The sequence below is a fragment of the Megalops cyprinoides genome, chromosome 24 (genome assembly GCF_013368585.1).
Source record: "Megalops cyprinoides isolate fMegCyp1 chromosome 24, fMegCyp1.pri, whole genome shotgun sequence".
In the NCBI taxonomy this organism is placed as follows: Eukaryota; Metazoa; Chordata; class Actinopteri; order Elopiformes; family Megalopidae; genus Megalops; species Megalops cyprinoides.
Genome location: NC_050606.1, coordinates 20121579 through 20135689, shown reverse-complemented (window position 1 = coordinate 20135689; position 14111 = coordinate 20121579).

Below are 14111 nucleotides of genomic sequence, written 5' to 3'. Positions count from 1 at the left end.
AAAACAAACAATACAGAACTCTTCATTGAAATAAATATCAATCATCATTTTATGTTGTGCACTTAGGATAGTTGCAGGATCACATCCTGAGTGAGGCACTGCCATTGCACTCTTGATACAACCTGAATTGCTGCAGTAAAAAAAAAAAAAAATCTGCATTCATCTATAAATGGTACACGCAATGCAAGCTATTTAAGTTGCCCTGGCTAAGGGCATCTGCTGTGTAAACAAACCAAGAATCCAAAATAATTAAGCATCGGCATTGTTAGCTTCCCTGGCTGGCGATCAACTCAAAACAAAACAGACAAAAACTGGAATGTGAGCATGGGGCTACCTTTAAATCATGTCAAGACAAACATTGACTTTGGCCAAGATCATCTGAGCCACTGCAGCTGATCCATCTCTAGAGCCTCCTACTGCTCTGTCTCCCATGGACTCCATGACCCTGCCCAAGACAGACCCTGTGCCTCTCCTCCTGGTCCAAAACTGCAGACGGTATTCGGAGACGAGAGCCACGCAGAAAATCTGGTGTAAGACCAGAGTGAGAGTAAGCCCCTTGCTTGGTCAACATGTAGTTGTGAGGGTGAAGTATCCCCAGGGTAGCAAATCTCAATGTAGTCCCCCTTCCTGAAATTTTGGGGTAGAGCAGAATAGAGTGGTGAGCAGTGTCTGCTAAACTGTGACCTTTGACTTTCTACCCAGTTATAGCTGGTTGGGAGAGGGCTGGAATTGCCAGGGGGACTGATCTGAGAACAGTAATATTCTTAAGGCGTTGGTGAAATGTAGATGTGCGTACAAGACAGTGCTATTCCCCAGCAGAAGGGCTGAAACCCTCCCATACCACAACAGTGTGGGTCCTGATGTCTGGAACTTTGAGAAAAACCCAAAACACAGTCATTCTCTGTGTTCCTTAAAGTGGTAAAAATATGTATTTTACAACCCTTTGAGGTACATCTGTAAATACTGGAACTGTAAGACAACCAATAAATCTCAATGAGAATGCCAGTTTACTTGTTTTTCCAATACCAGTAAATTCAGACTGTAAATTCAGTTGTCCTTCATGTACAGAACTAGCTGTGGAAACTTTCTACATGGCCCAGAGAAAAGAATGCCCCCTACTGGGCTAATAACACCCCGTCCTACAGCTACTTGGATTTCCCAGGAGTTCTCCTATAAAGAAATCAGCCTTGCTTAGTTTCAGCCATCAGGCAGGAGGTGTCTATAAGGTGGTTTTAAGAGAGCAGAAGTGTAGATTAATTTAAAGGCAGATCCAAGATCCCACTGACTGCTTCAGCTGATGGGTTAAATGGTGAAGCAGCCTGAAGGTGATGTCAGAATCACCATCTGGACTGCCTTTCTCTACATGTGGCCCACTGACAGTGAGGCTAAGTGATTGGTAGCCGTGAAGACACATATCGCCTGTCAACCAATCCATACCAGTCCAGGATACATCGAATGTGCCTGGGTGCCAGCTGGCTGGCCACAGGAAAGGGAAATGACATCATTCAATCACTGGCAAAGGAAATGCGAGGTCAAGTGCTCTGCTTTCTCACCAGGGAAGCTGTTTCCTCATGCTTTAAGGCCTCATTGAGAATTAAAGCCACTGTGGATTTATGGTCAGCCAAACAATGACTGACAACAGTCTCTGTCTGACATTGTTATGCGTTAGTCGAATGCACTTATTGCTCGACACATCTGTTTAACAGAACCAAGTGCTTTGGACTAGAAAACTGGTTTTTGAAACATTTGCAGATGTTGGCATAAATGCTAAAACCCTTAATTGCCTTGAATCCCCATGATAAATCCACTCACAGCAGTATCTACAGCACCACTCCTGTTAGCACCATGATAGTCTAAATGTTATTGGAAGCATCTGCCTCTAACAGTGCTGAACACTATCTGACTTTACTTGTGTTTTCACTGATTGCACTCACCTGCCCACAGCTGCTAAATTCCTATTGACCTACAGAGCTTTACACAGCAGAGCTGTGCTGGAAGGGGAGTGGCTACCTCCATGTCTTGTGTGACCTCAGAGTTGGGAGGGGACCTCAGCTCTGGGACTGTGTCTGGCCAGGGCCAGGGATGAAGTGAACAATACTAAATTTCAGCATCTTTCTGCTACCTTTGGCAGAAAGAACAGAATGGAAGAACTAGCAACAGCACCGTGTGTGTGTGTGTGCATGCCTATGTGTGTGTAAAAGAGATGGATTAGTAATTGGTAAGATGCCTGGAGCTGACGTGATAACATACATTATCAGGGCATGTTCACTTAAAAGGGAATTAAGGTGATTGTGCCCCACACGTAGATCTTTTCCTGGCACAAGAGTTTTCAAATCTAAATGGACAAGTTCCAGTTATAGCTGAGGAACTAACCGCATATGTACTGACATTCCTACTGTAATGCGCATGGGGAAAGTGTTTGTGTTAATCATGGTCCTGTCACAAAGAAATCGTAAAGCACAGCGCATCTCCAGGATGTTATTCTTTCAGAAATAGATGCTCAAGTTCAGACTTTGGTGCACTGCTCTGCGGGCTGGAGACAGAGGGAGACTGGGAACAGGGAGTGTGTCCTGGCACAAGTGTTCAAAACCACAAACAGCCAATCCACAAATGAGGTGGGTCTCCTCCAACAAATCACACAATGCGTTTCTACATGATTCTCTGTGTCTTTAAAGGGTCAGAAAGGTATTGGGGGTTTTGTCAACTGGGTTTTTAATTCCCCTTGACGCTAATGAATAGATTTGGGTGGTGTTTCGGCCAGATGGGTAATCTACCCGAGGAGGAGGGCCGAGACCAACGCTTTCATGACATGATTCAAAATTACCAGTCATGCATGTAAGCACTTGAACTGCTTGATGCACATCAGTTTTAACATTTCTGACCAGAATTCCCCTTCAATGCTTCTAAGGAATGAGTAACTCTGTCGTGAATAGCAGCAGCAAGGAGCCGTCCAAAGGTTGATTGCGCTATTTAAAAATGGTGACCCATGGCATGTGTTTATCTGTAATTTGTCTACTGTAGTCTTTGTCTTGGACCCAGTCCACACCAACTGGCCTCGTGGAGTGTTGCCGTGTACCGATGGGCCATGCTGCCGCCTATTGTAGCAGGGCCCAGCCAAAATCAATGTCCACGTGGAAACAAGGCCCCTCGAGAAAATCACGTGACATTACATCAGACGGGGGTTTCCCTCCGATCTCTCCCTCCCCTCCATTTCACGGAGTCTTCCGTGCAGCATGACTTGGCTGACTGGATGACTGACATGGCTGAACATGACCCTCTTACAGAATGTCACATTCATCCCTTCTCCTCCCTCGGTTCCTCTGTATTCTAAGCCCTGGCACAGAACTGGGCATCTCTATAATTTATTTAATATCCTTTGCAACCTCTTTGCAAAATCTATAGATTTGCACGCATTTAAGCTGTTGAATGCCAGACAAAAAGACAATGTTCAGTGCTTTAATCAAGGGAGCAATAGCTACATTTGGCCACAGACTTGAACATATTCTGCTTACAGTTTTGGTGCAGTAACAACTACGATTGCTTAAACTTACATATTACTCCTGCTGTTATTTTTCAGACGCCCTCATCCAAGGCACCTTCCAGAGCTTACAGTTTTCTACATTACAAATTCATACAGCTGGAAATGTAATGGAACAAGGCTAAGCATATTGCTTAAGAGCACAACAGCGGCAGCCAACCTGACAGCTGGACCTGTCGAGCCCAGCTCTTTAGCCGCCGCGCCAGACTGGATTAGATGATTGGACAGCCTGCTCAGGCTCAGCCAATAGCGCATGTTATTTATAAACAATGGGCGTTCCCCGTCCCTTGGCTATTACCTCACCTCTGTTGCTTGGGTTGGTGTTCGGCCCGTGTTCCCTCACGCTCCCGCCAGCTTCTGCTGACTTTCCTGGAAAGCTTCTGATGGCCACACCCCTCCTCTACCGCTTGCCGTGCAAGTGTTCAGTCCCTGGTGGTAATGATCTGCTCAGACATTCCAAACACTCCTCCTATCCTGATACATATGATTGCTCTTGCATCTCTGCTCATTGCTAGCCCCCCATGGCAATGGAAATGCCACATATGTTTACATTACAGGACGATTCGCAATGCAAAACTAAAAGAACTCAAGAACATTCAACTCAAGTATATGGTATATATTACATTATATATTATTGTATATCATTCAGCAGGCTATCTTATTCAGATTGACTTATTGTGTTCAAGTGCAAACCACATCTAATAAAATGACATGAAGATAGCATATAACACAGGACACTAATGACCATATATTAACAGAAATCAGTGCCAAACACAATCCTGGGATCACAGCTGCATACCTGGCTCAACAGGTACTGTAATACATGACATACTATAATACATAGTACATTATTATATTTTTTAAGTTTATTTATCACGGACATTATATAATAACATGCAATTGCATGTTATTATATAATGTATTGTATTGCTGTGTATCCAGCTTAGCCACAGCATACCTTTCACCAGTTCTCTTGCAAAATGAATTGCGGTGACTTCCATATAAGACATTCTATGTGAAGCATACAGTACCTGTTACCTCTTACATACAGTTAGATGCATAAAGCACATGTTCCACCTTCCTGAGTGAGGCATTACAACTTTATAAAGTAGTTATAAGATAGTGCTCTGTAGACCTTAACATATAATCGCATAATGCATCCTATGTAAAAAAATGAAACTGGATGATAAAAACGTGTTGAATGTCATTATAATGACGTTATGTAGGTTTCATGAAAGCCTTATATTAATTATCGATATGGTTAATGTACTCATAAAGTGAGGGAGAGGTCTATAACATGCAGGAGAAGGGGTCCTCCAGGAGAGGTTTGGAAAACGCTGCTTTAGACTCTGGATTTTACGTTTTTAACACTTAATGTTAAGGGAGAGGGGAGTCTCTGCTTTGTGATGTGCCCGTAACGTGTTGGTTGCCAGATTTGGATGCTATCTTCATCTTCCCCGCTATGCACGGTGCGCTGCGCCTGTCCCTGCGTCTCTGACCACGCGACGTACCAGGATGGAGCATGAGAAAGGCTCTGTGCATCAGTAGTGTGTTTGTTCTGGCAGAAACTCACATCTCCCCTATTTTCATAACCTTCCGCGTCTCTGATATTGGCACCACCTCTGACAGCATCCAGATTGAAAAACAAACCCCTCCTCATAACAAATCTGTATTAGTTCAGCCTTCTCAGCGAAATATGGACTGAGGTGAACCGCATACATCGCGGATTACGGGTCGAAGGGAACCGCGTAGCCTATGTTGTACATGAAAACAGTGGAAAACTCGCCTCGTAAATGTCACGTTGAAGAATGCGAATCCGATGTTTCACAAGGGAACGTGAAAATAATCATTTACTGTACTCCGTGAAATTTCTTGATTGCTTTTTCTTATCGTATGGAAAATGTAATTTTCTTTAGCAGACAATATCCTTGAAGATAAATTTTATTAAAATATATATTTCAATGATATATGCAGTATTTGTTTTATTAATATGTAGCCGGCAGCTTGAGATCATCTAAACAACAGCTGACAATGAAATTATAACAACTCGTGATGACATGACAGGATACATAATTAACACTGTCGAGTCATGCTGGTCAAGTTTCTCTGATGAGTGAGTCTTGCGCTGAGTGAGAGTGGGAAAAAAAAACAACTTTTACCTCAATATTTACAAAATATTCATGGAGTGATATTTATTTGGAGTGATCAAATAACAACGAAATTTGTGTTCACTGTACTGGGTTCTTTGCCAACACTGCCATCTGCTGGTAAAAACTGAAAACAAGGAATCGGTTTTATTTCAGATTAGTAGCCATCTTTTAACTTTCTCCTGTCTAACGACTGAAGCTAAGTGGGTTTGGGCTTGATAAGGGCTCGGGTGCGAGACTTCCAGGGAAAACAGGGCTGGAGGTGGTGCTGGGTGGCCAGGAGGGGGAAGTCTTGCCTCCAGTTCAACAATGCATCCAGTGTCCCGGCGCAGTGATGGAGACACTGTGTTGTTGGAAATGCTGATATTTGGGTGAGATACTAAAGCCTTTTATGTTTAGACTATGACAATTACAGGTCCTGTGGCACTTATCACAAAGAGTAAAGGGTACTGGGAGTAATGGCAAAATTCCCTATCAGCATCATCCAGTTTGGCCATCTCATCACACCATGTTACAATCATGCCAATTATTTTGTTATTGTTATTGTTATTGTTATACTTGAAGGAGTAAAGCGGACATTTAAGTTTTAAACAATATTTTTCTCTTAACTGAGGAGTGTCCATGACTGACTTGTTCATACATGGAAAAATTACACAATCCCTCATTAAACAACATACAATCAACAGGCCTCATGTAAATTATTCAAATGTTGCTGTGCAGTCAATATCCTTAATTAAAACATAAAAGAGTTTTACTGTTGTGTATTAAATTTGAGTGTCTTCATGATATTTGACACTTTGATACCTTGCCTGTTGGCATTCCTTTTTAATGATGTGAAGCCTCCTTAGTCCCTCACTGAATCTTTAACTCTTAGAAAGTATAGGCTGTGAAATGTCTGATCTCCCAGCAGCATATCTTTCACAGTTCTCAAGATTCATTCTTCATTCTCAGTCATGCTCAAGATCACAAGACCGAAGAAGGAAGAGTTTTTGTCTGTTGAAAACACCTTTCTTATTCACGCCATGTCAACTGAGCCGCACTTACTAAATTGTTCATATTTATTCCCATTCTGGGTTTTCTGCGACCTACAGAGACCTCTCTGGCCCTCCCCCATTGCTCCGCATCAGCTTGCATGAGGGAGCCACTCACTCATGCTTGTGAAGTTCGGTTGAGGAGAACATTGATGATAAGGTTTGGACTGTGTGCTCTCTCCTTCTGTTAAGTACAGTGATAAAGGTTAGGCTGATTGCCTCCCTCAACTTAAAAAGTGAATAGTGCCTGGAGTGAGGTAGAAGAGATTGTCACGGATGGGGTAGAAGATAAGAAATGGTTGCACTAAAAAGGTTTTGCCACCAGATGGTGGCAGAGGCTACGATTTTGTTTGTTGTGAAAGAATTGCAACAGAAATCAAAAAGCATCAATATCTTGCTGTGCTGCCGAGTTTGTGAAATGTTCAGAAGGGCTTGACCTCAGAAAAAACAAGATATGTTTCATGGGGTCCTGTCCTGTTTTAGTGACTTAGCAGATTGCTGTTGCTTTCACCCCCTGGTCTTCATCAAAGATGAAGGACTGCCTCCCTGCTTAAACTCAGCATTGCAGAATTCCCCCGCCCTCCCCCCTCCCTAATTAGTCTACCACTACAACACCATTCTGCTCAATGCACCACTGTTTATTCTCTCTTATGCATCCATTATGCACCGTAAATGCTCCAATTCTTCCAATGTGCTTTTGCACATTCACATATGAAGAGCACATCCATTTGGATCACAGCTGTGTGTTTTCTTGTTTTTCCGTTTTAAATCTGTGTTCATTCTTTGTTGCAATTTCAGACAGTCGACTGGGAGATGCAAGTCATTTATACCGTAGCCAATGTGAGGAGTTACTGTCAAACATTTTCATTTCAAATTACAGTAAGTGTTGAGCAGTAGAGCCTTGTAGTTTCAGGCTTGCAGTTGCGGTGTCGTTCCGTAAGGGGGTGTGCCTGAATCAATACTGCCTATATAGTCTGGGGCACAACCAAATTACCAGTAATAGTAAGGATAAGGATCCCTGTATGTCCATGGTGAATATGGTTTGTATGGCGTAATCTGCCATGTTTATGGCTATATCCATCACTTTCTCAGGAAAATTACCTGTATTTCAACATTATGGTGTCATCCAGGGGATATCTGGTCACCCCAAGTTAATTGAAGAAAGTCTTTGTCCCCAAGCTGGAATGGTGAGTCAGGCCTTGCTGCTGTCATGAGCAGTGTTACAGAAGTCTGAATCCTCGGTGGCATGACCTGCCAATGAGATTAGGAGATGTTTGCAGTGCATTGCATCATATTAGTTTTGTATAGTTTTGTTGTAGTGATTATAATTTGATTCTAGATTTTTTTTAGTTTTGTTTTACTCTCTTTTTATGTATTTTATGCACCTACTGTAAATGAATGATTATCTTCCTTGGATATCTTTGTGGTATCCTACCGTCTTCTTTGGCCATATGTTCAACCCGGAACACAATCTGTCAGAAGGTGCAGCTGGAGAACTCCCAATCCTCTATAATGCTGAAGTAAATTGCTCTGGTTTGTTCTGATCCCATAGTAAATTCACTGGTCCTACAGCACAGGTTATAGTTTGTAGGTTATGCTCTGTTGTAGGTTATGCTCAGTCACTCCCATATACACGCACACGCACACGCATGCACGCACGCACACACACGCACGCACGAACGCACGCACGCACGCACGCACGCACGCACGCACGCACGCACGCACGCACGCACGCACACACACACTTTGGAGCCAATCAGAAAATCAAGTGTTAATAACAGCTGCTTTTGAGACCTGCCTCAACTGGTACCAACATTTATGATCGTCTTTGCCGTCTGCAACCACACTGTAGGCTGACTGGACCAGGTTAAGAGCAGGAGGGGGACCCTGCAACCATAGGCAGGCACAGTGTGGGGACTGCCAAAAACCTGCCGGCTGCAGAACTCTGACTATAACAGAGTGCTATGATAAAAGGTCATTACCCATTGTAATTATTGCATTGTTGTTATTGGTTCCACTTTCAGAAGCTACCTTACTGTGACACCCTTCTGTTGATAGGATGCCCAATTCCTTCGCCCACATCCTCTTCATGTCATTTTCAGCGTATCGCTCAGTGACTGTGTGTCCATGTAGGCGTGCTGACCAGAGTCTCTCTGTTCTCTCTGGCTGAGACTTTTATGTGCTTAAATGAATTAGGAATGTTTGCCCACAGTTATTAAGTTGACTTGAAAATGCTAAATTCCTGTTGTCCTTATTATTAAGCTGTCTTGAAAAAGTGTTCTTCCTCTTATTTCTTCTTTGTATTATTATTCCATCTGATTTTGTATATGTAACTACAGCTTTTAAGATGCCCTTATGAAACTTGGCCAATGCCTTCTGCTAGTATTGGATTGCATTACTTGTGATTTTTCTGTCAATACCTTTTTTGAGATACTTACGATTTTACATTGAAGTATTTCACATTGACTATCATGGATGGAAAAACCATACAGTCAACAATATTAGAAGCACTGCATGACCAAGTTTCAAAGGTTGGCCAGGCGAGGTACAAACTAGCAGGTAAAGCTAACGAGTGCGTTCAACCATAAGATTTTATTTTTTAGTTTAGTAGGAGATAGTTTTAGTCATGAAAAGCTCCTTTCAGGTGCTCAGATGAGAGTGGAAGAGCTGTGTCTTCAGATGTTTCTTTAAGACAGAGAGGGACTCAGCGGAATGGATGAAGTGTGGAAGTTCATTCTACCATTGGGGGACAACGCTGGAGAAAGTCTTGGATAATGATCTTATGCCACGATGTGACGGCACCACCAGGCGCTGTTCGTTGGCAGCAGTTGGGAGGGAACATAGGGTTGCAACAGTGAGTTCAGGTAGGTAGGTGCAATTTTGTTGCCCACCCTGTACGCAAGCATCAAGGCCTTGAACATGATGCTGGCAGCTACAGGGAGCCAGTGGAGTGAGACCAAGAGAGGTGTAACATGACCCCTTTTTGGTTGGTTGAAAACCAGATGTGCAGCCGCATTCTGTATCAACTTCAGAGGTTTAATAATGCATGCAGGTAGGCCAGCCGAAAGAGCATTGCAGTAGTCTAGTCTTGAGATGACCAGTGCCTGGACAAGGAGCTGCACAGCATACTCAGATAGGTAGGGCCTGATTTTCCTGATGTTATACAGCACAAATCTGCATGATCTGATAGTCGTAGCAATGTAAATTTTAGCTGGTCATCAATCACTACCCCCAGGTTCCTTGCAGACCTGGACAGAGTTAATCCTGTTGAGGCTAGCTGAACGGTGATGTCATGCTGGATCGACAGGCTCGCTGGGATGAATAGGAGCTCAGGATATGTTGAGTTGAAGGTGGCGCTCCTTCATCCAGGCTGAGATGTCTGAGAGATAAACAGAGATCCGTGATGAGACCATGAGGTCATCAGGTTGGAACGAGAGGTAGAGCTGGGTGTCATCGGCATAGCAGTGGTAGGAGAAGCCATGCGCTTGGATGATCGGACCCAGAGCAGTTGTGTATAGAGAGAAGAGGAGGGGGCCAGGCACCGATCCCTGAGGTACCCCGGTGGTTAGCCTGTGGGACTTAGACTCTCTGTCAGGGCTCAGGCATGGATTCAAGTGCGGACACGAGAGCTTCAGGTTCCAAAGGGAATTATTAAGGACATCAGGCGAAATCGCAAAACCAGAACAGGCAGAGTCAGTAACAGGCAGGCAGTCCGTGGGCAAAACCAGGGTCAAAAACAGGAACAGGCAGGGTCAGGAACCAGGCAGGCAGGCAATCAGAGCAAGGCAGCGAGCAGAAACAAGGTCGAGGTACAGGCAGGATCGAAAACGGCAGGACTTACAGGCAGAAACACGGCAGGAATGAAACAGGCACAAAACACTGCAACGAACTGGCAAACAAGACAGAGACAAGCAGGGAAGATATAGGGCAGGGCTGACGTGATGGGAAACAGGCGTGCAGGCAGGCAGGTGAACACGATCTCCGTAATCAGGTGGGCGGAGACAGGGCGGAGAAAGGGCGGAGAGTGGGGTAGGGCTGAAACACAAGGAAAAACAATAAACAAAAGCACATGGACCATAATGACAGATGGGGAGAACATAAACACAACAGCGAGGGTGGACAGGAGGATCTGGTGGTCCACTGTGTCAAATGCGTACAGATAGAATAATAGAGAACAATACAGAACAATCTAGAACAATACAGAACAAATAATGCACTCTTATTGCAAAATTAATTTTCATTCAGTTGTCACACACCTCCCAAGTAACTTAGTGGTTATGGCATTCACCTTGACAGCAAGCAGAGGTCTATGGCCTTGGTTTCATCCCTGACGCGTTCACAGCTGATGATGGCATCGAGTTGGCGTTGCGGCATATTCGCGTAGGACACGGGTTAAGTGTATCGCTTTCATAATTGTTGATAGTTGTTTGTCAGCGGTAGTTGTAATTAACTTCGTGTTTGCAGTGACCAGTTTCGTTCTGTTGTGGTGTTAATCATCGATTAGTATCACCTGTGCTCAGCTGTAACCAGCTGTTTGTACTTTGTTTGTTTGATCAAGCTAATTAGCATCACAGGCAGCCTCATCGTCATTTCCTCAGCATTTTCACTAGCGTTTTTCTGATTCCTCTCCTCACACTATCACCAAACCCTTCACTCATCACACCATGTGCTGCCTTCCTATCCTCATCCGCTCTTCCTCTCGTTCCAGGAGATACAACTCCCGTAAACGCAACCTGGCTAACCTGGTTTATCCCCCTCTGTCCTCCTCCGAGGTGCTCTCAATGGTGGGTGGACTATGGAACTGCCAGTCATCGGTTCAAAAGGCTGAATTCATCACGGCCTACGCTGAGACCATGTCACTCCAATTCCTGGCACTCACTGAGACCTGGATTTCCCCGGACAACACCGCCACCCCTGCTGCCCTGTCCTCATACTCCTTTACTCACACTCCACGGTCCTCAGGTAGAGGAGGTGGCACGGGGCTGCTTATCTCCCCATCCTGGAGACACTCTCCTCTGCCCCTCCATACTCTCTCCATTAACTCATTTGAAGATCATCTGTGGACCTGTCTACCTATCACTCTCTGCTAACAGCATTTACAACCGCAACAATATCAGCTAAGTCCTTATTCTTCCAATCCAAAATTAATGCTAATATAACTAACCCACGAAAACTTTTCTCCACCTTCTCCACCTTCCTCTCCCCTCCTCCTCCTCCCTCCCCCTCTCTCCTCTCTGCCAATGATTTCAGGGTTTACTTTGAGGAAAAGGTGACCAGCATCCGAGACTCCTTCACTCCCTCAACAACACCCTTGACCACCATGACCAACTGCATCAACCACCTGTCCTCTTTCATGCCGCTCAAAGACTTGGAAGTGCTTCAACTCATCACAGACCACCATGCCACAACCTGCCTTCTGGACCCCATCCCCTCTACTCTGTTCCAATCTATATCCAGTGAGATCGCCCCATTTCTTTCTTCATTCATCAACACCTCACTAATCTCTGGTACCGTCCCCACAGACCTCAAGAAAGCTGTGGTCACACCACTCCTGAAGAAACCTTCCACTGACCCATCAGATGTTACGAACTACTGACCGGTATCTCTCTTCTCATTTCTATCCAAAACCCTGGAATGCGCTGTACTTAACCAACGGTCCCCTTTTCTTCTCAGGAACAACCTCCTGGACCCCCATCAGTCAGGTTTTAGAGCTGGCCACTCAACAGAAACCACACTCCTGGCAGTGACAGAGGCTCTCCACACTACTAGAGCCTCCGACCTGTCATCTGACCTCATCCTCCTCGATCTCTCCGCTGCTTTCGACACAGTCAACCACCAGACACTAATATCAAAGCTGTCAGAGATGGGCATCTCTGGGACCGCCCTCTCTTGGTTCAAGTCCTACCTGACTGGTAGATCCTCCCAGATCTACTGGAAAGGTTCCACCTCTGCACCCACCCCTCTCACTACAGGAGTTCCACAGGGTTCAGTACTGGGACCCCTACTCTTCTCAATTTATATCAACTCACTTGGCTCAGTTATCAAATCACATGTCTTCTCCTATCACTGTTATGCTGATTACATCCAACTCTTTTTCTCTTTCCTTCCCTCAACCCCCCATGTCAAAGAAAGGATTTCCGCATGCCTGGCTGACATCTCCAAATGGATGTCTTCCTACCATCTGAAGCTGAACCTCAAAAAAACAGAACAACTCTTCATCCCAGCCGGCCCTTCCCCCCTGCAAGACCTCTCCATCACCGTTGATGGCACCACAATACCATTCTCTCAGTCAGCACATCTCTTCAGACTCTATCTGGACTGACCCATCACACAGTCGCTGCCCCCCCCCCCCAATCAGTGCTGTTGAAAATTGCTGAAATTGCTGTGTGCTTTTGTGTATTGTTTTCTTGTCACTGCCTTTACTCTGGCACTCATTGTGCTGTTTGAAGTTGTTGAAGTTGCTGTTTGAAGTTTGAAGGTGTATTTTATTAGTTGCCCTATACCCTGTAGTTGTACAAATTGGATAGTATTGTGTCCTCAAACAGACCTTGCTCTCAGCTGAGAACTACTCATTGTGGAACTGTACACTTCCTGTCCCCGTACTGTCGCTATATTTACTGTATGCACTTTTGTACGTCGCTTTGGATAAAAGTGTCTTCTAAATAAATAAATGTAAATGACGGGCAGGGGTTGCTTGTGTCACCACTCCTGGGAAATGCGTGAGCCTAAGGTGAGGTGCCTGCAGTCTTGCAGCGGGAAATATAGCCACATGTAAGTGTGTGTGAGGATTCAATTCACTACACCCCAATACTCGTGATCACAGTTTGTGAGAAGGTGCTGTCGTGGTGAGGCAAACTTAATATATCACATTAGTGAGTCCAAAAGATGCCTGCACATTGGGGGATAAAGCATAAACAATGTTTGCAATATATATTAACACATATTCAAAATATGTATTTTCAATTAATCTACATGTATTACTTTTTATAATGGTCTCCACTGCAAGAACAAAATAATTATGATGTACAAATGCATTCAACAGTCACAGACAAACAGAGTAATAATTAGCAGACTTGATTTAAAACTCTTGAAACATATGTGGATGTAATGCAGGCTTTATAAGCCGGTTCTGGTAAAACAGCATATAGACATCATGAGGTCAGTTTATGTATATATAGATTGGTAGCCTCGTCCATGGCTACTTAAACAACTGTCATGGTAATTATATCACAGTCTATGTGCATAAAACATGTTTTGAGTTTTTTTTTTAATAAGTACGTGTTTTACGTTTTAGACACATAAAGGTTCAGCTCCAGTATTTTTATAACACATAAAAAGTTAAATGTAGAACAGTGGTGGCAGTACAGTGCATGAATTACTGTACTGTGGTCAGGT